Source organism: Brachypodium distachyon, chromosome 2 (assembly GCF_000005505.3).
Source record: "Brachypodium distachyon strain Bd21 chromosome 2, Brachypodium_distachyon_v3.0, whole genome shotgun sequence".
NCBI lineage: Eukaryota > Viridiplantae > Streptophyta > Magnoliopsida > Poales > Poaceae > Brachypodium > Brachypodium distachyon.
Window position 1 is genome coordinate 38,722,355 of NC_016132.3, and position 7,475 is coordinate 38,729,829.

Genomic DNA, 7,475 nt, shown 5'->3' on the forward strand with positions numbered 1-7,475 from the left:
GGATCAATTTTTTTTTAAAAATACAGTACAAACGCAGATGCTCACAACACGCGCGTACACTTACCCTTATGAACGTACACATGCACATCCTACCCCTATGAGCATCTTCAAAGACTGAGCCGGCAGATCTTGAGATATTAACGAAGTCACCGTAGACGCCTCGTTGTTGACGAATACGCCACCTACCACTGAAAGAATAGCGTTGTTAAATCCTTAAATAATCCAAGGAAATGTGACACTCATTTCAAGTCTATGACTTCAACCTGGGTGGATTGGTTCCACCACAAGGAACCAAACCACCTGAGGTAGGCTTAGTTCACAGTGACGATCAATTAATTGTTTTTTCAATATTCACTCTATATGGAAGGGAATCAGTATTCAGCATGTATCATGTATGTGTCGTGTGTACTTATATGCAAAGGAATAATGATACAGAACAGACGAATAAAACCATCCTTGGGAACCGGTACGGAGGCTCCAGGGAGATTGATCTAAGAGCAAGAATAACAAGGTGATACAAGGAGGCTGTACGAATTTTAATACTCCCTCCGTCCAACAAAGGATGTCTCAACTTTGACAAAATTTGAATGCATTTATACACTAAGTTATGTCTAGATACAGCCAAATTTTCATAAACTTGAGACATCTTTTGTTTGACGGAGGGAGTATGTTATTTTTGCTTAGTTGGAGGAGAGCTGTGCAACCTCTTCGATCTCGGCTATAGTGGTGTCCCCTGGACATATAATAACAAGGAGGGCAAGGAAAATGTCCGAGTTAGACTGGACAGGGCAGTGGCTTATTCCCCTAGGGCTGGTCCCGTATTTTCTCTAATGCCACCGTTCAGCACCTTGTGTCAAGATCTGACCACTGCCCCATTCTGGTAAACTTAGCTAAGAAAGTTTATAGGAAAAAGAGAAAAAGGCAAGGGCTCTAATGAAAAAGATGTGGTGCCTGACATGCGGGACCCACATGTAAGAAATGATGCCAAATGCACTTAACCCATTATTTTGGGTGAAGTGAGACAATTGAACACAAAACGTGTGGTTTGCGGACAAATTAGCAAAATTGTGGGCTCATTGAGAAGCCCGCCTCAAAACTTATGGTTCTGTAAAATTTACTCAAATTCCAGAGACCACTGAAATTAGAAAGAAAGAAAATGGTGTTCGCACCATGCTAGTCCCTCTTTTCCGGCGTTAAGTGGGTAGAAAAATTATGAATGGAAAATAGGATGAGATAGGCCAAATGTTATCCATGGGATGTACCCTCGATCCTGTTTACAAACAACGGAGTAAAGTGAGAGACCGTCTAAATTGCTAAATTATCTCCACGCATATTTTGTTTTTGTGGAACACGATATTTATCACAGAGATCTGTTTCGTGCAGCTCCATCATGCACATATAATGCAAGCTGGAGTGATTTTAAGCATGTTATTTCCAGGTGGATATTCCGACTATCCTGTGTGAAGGCAGTTTGTGTGAGTGCATGACCTTTGATTTTCATAACTAAAGCATGAGTAATACATTAATTATCTAGAAAGACGGGCCTATAAATTGAGGATGTGTCTATGCACACTAACATTCATACTTTGATCATTTGTCAGTGTATGTAGCTAGCCGTCCATATATGTGTAGGATTTGAGATATTAGAGGATAACTGAGATGCCATATCGAGATTGAAATGGAGGTCTTCGTCGTGGGAGATGTGCTCCGCCAAGCCGCCAATGTGACTTTGTATCCTGCCGGTAAAGATCTCAGGGTAGTGGTGTGAAAAGCAAAGAGGCATGAAAGCGGGCAAATCTCTATGGTTTGATGCCCATCCGTAGGGCGGCTATCTTGTTGGAGGACTCAGACAAAATGTAAGCCCTTGCCAAATATATCTATTAGAGTGTGTCTGTGTTCAGGCCCTCTAGGGACATTTGACGAGAAATAAGTCGACTGTGCCAGTTGTCCGTGTAAAATTAGGAAGCGTATCTCCTCCCGTAGGAGGCCGCGTGGTATTTATTGATCTCAGGCTGAAAACTCTGGCCGGGGGATTTACATCTGGTTAGTTACAACAGCTAGGTTAAGGGATTCGTCCTTATCTACAGACGATCCTTGATTACAACTCGGTTACAACTAAACCTCAACAACTACAAGATCTTCTTGTTTAACATTTCCCCTCAATCTCAACATAGCCAGATAGGTTGAGATTGTGTATAAACTTTTTCATCAATCCTACCGGCAGCGCCTTGGTGAATCCATCTGCAAGCTGATCTCCTAAAGGGATAAAATGAATTTCCAAAGCCTTTTGTACAACCCTTTCTCGCACGAAGTGGAAATCAATTTCTATGTGTTTTGTTCTGGCATGAAACACTGGGTTTGCTGATAAGTATGTGGCTCCCAAGTTATCACACCATAAACATGAAACTCTCGACTGAGAAATGCCCAACTCCTTTAATATAGATTGCACCCAGATAATTTCTGCAGTCACATTTGCAAGAGCTTTGTATTCTGCTTCTGTACTTGATCTAGAGACAATAGCTTACTTTCTGGCACTCCATGAAACTAGGTTTCCTTCGAGGAATACTGCAAACCCACCTGTAGACTTTCTGTCATCAGTGCATCCGGCCCAATCTGCATCAGAGAAGCCGCTTACCAGCATAGAGGATGATCTCTTGAAAGTAAGTCCGAGACTCATTGTTCCCTTGACATAACGCAAAATTCGTTTTACCGTTGTCCAGTGATCAGTGGTTGGCGCATGAAGATATTGACATACCTTGTTAACAGAGAAGACAATGTCGGGCCGGGTGAGAGTTAGGTACTGTAGAGCACATACTGCTTCGATACCTGGTTGCATCATCATTACTGAGAGGTTCACCATTAAACGCTGATAGCTTCTCCATGGATGATAGGGGAGTTGGACAGGGCTTGCATATCATCATGTTTGTCCGAGCCAATAAATCTGCCGCATATTTGTCTTGGGTGAGTAGTAGATCACCATGATTTACCTTACTTCGATACCAAAGAAATAATGCAGGGTGCCAAGATCTTTAAGAGGAAATTCACTGCGGAGATCCTTAAGCAAAGCGGCAACAGTGTCCTCAGATGAGCTAGTGACAATTATATCGTCAATATATATGAGTAAGAATATGGTGACACTAGCCCGCTGAAAAATAAAGAGGGAGGTATCTGACTTGGAGGGAGTAAAACCAAGCCGAATGAGTTGGGTGCTGAGCCGAGAAGACTAGAGAGCTTTGTCAAGTTTGCAAACATACCCAGGCTTGTTCTTGTCTTCATACCCAGGTGGTTGCTTGAGATAAACCTCCTCTTCTAGAACACCATGAAGAAACGCGTTCTTGACATCCCATTGACGAAGGCACCATCCTCTAGATACAACAATGGAAAGTACAATGCGAATAGTAGTAGCCTTGACCACAGGACTGAACATGTCCTCGTAATCAATGCCGTAGCGTTGTTTAAAACCTTTGGCAACAAGTCTAGCTTTATAGCGATCAATGGAGCCATCTGAATTTTTCTTGACACGGTAGACCCATTTGCAGTCAATGATATTCATACCTTGTGGAGGGGACACAAGGTGCCATGTTTGATTGTGCATGAGAGCAGAATATTCTTCATCCAAGGCATTTTTCTAGTGTGGATCTGTCAGGCAGAGGCCAGATCTCCTGGCTCTTTGGTCGTGCAAGATAATCCATACCGAATTAGACCCGGAAATAATTTCTTAGGCTGGATAATACCATGTTGAAGTCTTGTTCGGCGATGAGTAGGTGCAGCAGGGACTTCAGGTTGGTGGAGCACAGAAGGTTCGGGTGGTGATGCGGGAGCCGAGGTCGATCCTATCGGCTCAGGCGAAGGACTGCCGCCCCCGTTGGCGTCGGCTGTGGTGGGAAGCTCAGCACGTGACTGTTCGTCATTGGTGCGGAGGGGCGAGTCGGTGGAGCCGGCAAAGGAGCCACCTGAGGACGCGCGATTCGAGGGAGATTGTGGCTCCCGATCCGAGGTAGATGCTGGCAGGTTGTTGGCGGGAGAATCATGCTCGGGAGCTGTGCCCGCACCAGAACTGCTTGGGGAATCCTCCCGTGTGTTATCTGCTGCACCATGTTCTTCCGAAAAAATATGAGGAGAATCAGGATAATTAAAATAATCATTAGCATGTTGGTTAGCACCATTAGTACTCCCCAGATTTCCTAAATGTGGAGGCAAAAGGAGGATTTCCTGTCGAAGTTTGGCGCGGCATTTTCACGGAGAGAGGCAAAGGGAAACACAGCCTCATCGAATATGACATCACGAGAGATATATACTCTTCTGGAAGATATATCAAGACATTTAAATCCTTTGTGCCGTGCACTATAGCCCAAAAAGGCACATTGCTTGGATATGAACTCTTTTCTAGAGTTGTAGGGACGCAGGTGTGGCCAACACGCACATCCGAACACCCTGTAGGAGTTGTATTCAGGAGTGCGATGAAACAATTTGTTTAGTGGAGTATCATAACCAAGTGTTCTAGTAGGCATGCGGTTTATTAGAAAAGTGGCTGCTAGGAAGGCTTCATCCCAGTATTTTAGTGGCATGGAGGCTTGGGCTAGCAATGCTAATCCCGTCTCAACAATATGTCGGTGTTTACATTCAACAGAGCCGTTCTGCTGATGCGTGTGTGGGCAGGAAACATGATGCTCAATGCTAATTTTCTGAAGGAATTCATTCAACTTGTGATATTCGCCTCCCCAATCGGTTTGCATGCAAAGAAACTTTCGATCAAATTGACGTTCAACAAGTGCTTGGAAGTTCATGAAAGCAGAGAACACATCTGATTTTCTCTTAAGAAGATAGATCCACGAAAATTTGCTGAAATCATCAATGAAGCTTACATAGTATGTAAAGTTTCCAACAGAACATGGTGCTGGTCCCCAGACATAAGAGAAAACTAGTTCTAAAGGAAACGTAGACACACTAGTAGATATGGGATAGGGTAACTGGTGACTCTTAGCTCTCTGGCATGAATCACAAACAGACTCAACTGAAGACTCACTAGAGTAAGCCAACTCATTATTTTTAAGCACCCGTTGAACTATATCATAGGAGAGATGACCTAATCGATGATGCCATCTTGTGGGAGATGGCTTGGAAACTCCAAAAACTAGCTTGTTTTGGGGAAGGCTATGTCATGGCGGTGGTAGGAATGGATAGAGACCTCCTCGGCTTCTACCGCGATGAATTATTGTCTTCGTGGCCTGATCCTTAACCAAGAAAAATGTGGGGTGAAGTTCAGCAAAAGCATCATTGTCATAGATAAAACGATTTAGTGAAATCAGACTTTTGGAGGCATTGGAAACATGAAGAATGTTTTTCAAGTGGATATCTCTATGGGGAGTAGGAATAACAGTGCTACCAACATGGCTAATGGTCATACCTACCCCGCTTGCTGTGTGCACTTTGTCGTTGCCGTGATACTTGTCCCTCATGGTCAGCATGTCGAGCTCACTGGTGATGTGGTCGGTTGCTCCGCTGTCCATGTACCAGTTCGAGTCAACACCATAATTGGTTGTTGCCGAGCCAGCCGTCTTGCTGTAGGGGACGAAGTTTTCTTCAAAACGGTGCCAACAATCTAGCACCGTGTGGCCGTACTTCTCGCACAGCTGGCACTGAGGACGATCTCGTGACCCACGACCTCCTCCTCCTTGGCGTTGATTTCCGCCAGGTTGGCCGCGGCCACGGCCTCCATTGCCGTTCCCACGGCCATCTTGCCCGCCACGGCCACGCTGATTGTAGCCGCCGCCGCCACCGCATCCACCTCGCGTTGCAACATTGACGGAGGAGTGAAAGTTGTTGATGCCGTTGACACTTTGGAGCATCTCCATCCTTGCGTCGAAGCTCACCATCTGCGAGTAAAGATCACTCACGGAAACCTTACCATTACAACTAAGGTCACTAGTAACAGAGGTAACCAAAAGGGTGTACTCGATGTCAAGTCCTGCAAGCAGGTATGACACCATGTCGTCATCGTCAAGGTTCTTGCCAGCGGAGGCCAGTTCATCTCCGTAGGCCTTCATCTTGCTGAAGTACTCAGCAACAGTTATCGAACCTTTCTTCAGGTTCGCCATCGTCATGCGGATATTGACTACCCGCGCCTTGGACTGCGAGGAGAACATGTCCTCAAGAGCTTTCCAGACCTGACGAGAAATGGTCCGACTTGCGGGAGCACCTCCTTTGAGATGGAATTCAGGAGATTATCTAAGAACCTGCTGATCTTGCGCCATCCATAGCGCGTAGGCAGGATTGGGGACCTTCTCGGTCAGGTCTCCCTTCTGAATCTCGAGCTTCTCTGGTGGCGTGGGAGTGGTGCCGTCGAGGTAGCCAAACAGCATCGCCCCGCGGACCAGAGGAAGAGCTTGTGCTTTCCATAGCACATAGTTCTCATGCGTCAATTTCTCAGAGACCTGCTGATTGAGACTCGAAGAGGAAGAAGAGCTAGATGCCATCGGGATTGTGGGAAGAGGATGGCTCTGATACCATGTAAAATTAGGAAGCATATCTCCTCTCGTAGGAGGCCGCGTGGTATTTATTGATCTTAGGCTGAAAACCCTGGCCGGGGGATTTACATCTGGTTAGTTACAACAGCTAGGTTAAGGGATTCGTCCTTATCTACAGACGATCCTTGATTACAACTCGGTTACAACTAAACCTCAACAACTACAAGATCTTCTTGTTTAACAGTCCGATCTTAATACTCCGCGTGATCCTTATGAGCTGTAGTTGTTTCTTTCGTTTTTGTGTTGCTTTGTCCACAACTGGGCTTTGCTTGTGTGGGCCTTTGAATAAGCACTGACACTACGTCATGGTAGATAACCGGCCGCATTCCAAAGTGCGTCGATTTGGCTTTAAAATGGGTCAAATTTATATTCGTGGCATTTTAAAAGTGTTGAATATACTCGTGTTGGCAAAAATATTTGACACATTTTTATAGGCAAAATCTGCGATTGAAATGCTAAAAGTACGGTTAAAAACCAAAAATAACTACATTTGAGGAAAGTGCGGGCAAACGTCTACCGTGAGGTAGTGTGAACACTAATCAAAAGGTCTTGATTGAACCGGGGAAATATTCCCTTCGCCGGTGCTGCCATTGCGGTGCTCGTCTATGACATCGTCTTCATCGGACCATTATGACCCCACGACCATTATGCATATGCAAGCAAGCAATTTTGCCTCCATTCCATGGTCAAGATTAATGTTTCATTGTACAAACCCCTGCATGTTGTGCCCGTCTAGCATCTTCATGCATGTCTTGCCAATCTTGTGCGATGATTTTATTTCCAAGGCATTCTCTTTTCTCCATTCATCGCAATGCTGGATGTGTGGTCGATCCTTTGCTGCGAAAATGGCAGTTTAATTACATGCTTGTTGTTTGCAGATTGTGTGATGTGACTTGTGAGTGTCACGGACGAAAGATATCAAACCGACTTTTGTGACTCATGAGTGTG

General features: G+C 45.0%; 1 pseudogene; it reads right to left on the reverse strand.

Moving 5' to 3' along the window:
* Positions 1-5,860: 5,860 nt before the first annotated feature.
* LOC112271257 lies at positions 5,861-6,008 on the reverse strand (annotated as a pseudogene).
* Positions 6,009-7,475: the final 1,467 nt, after the last annotated feature.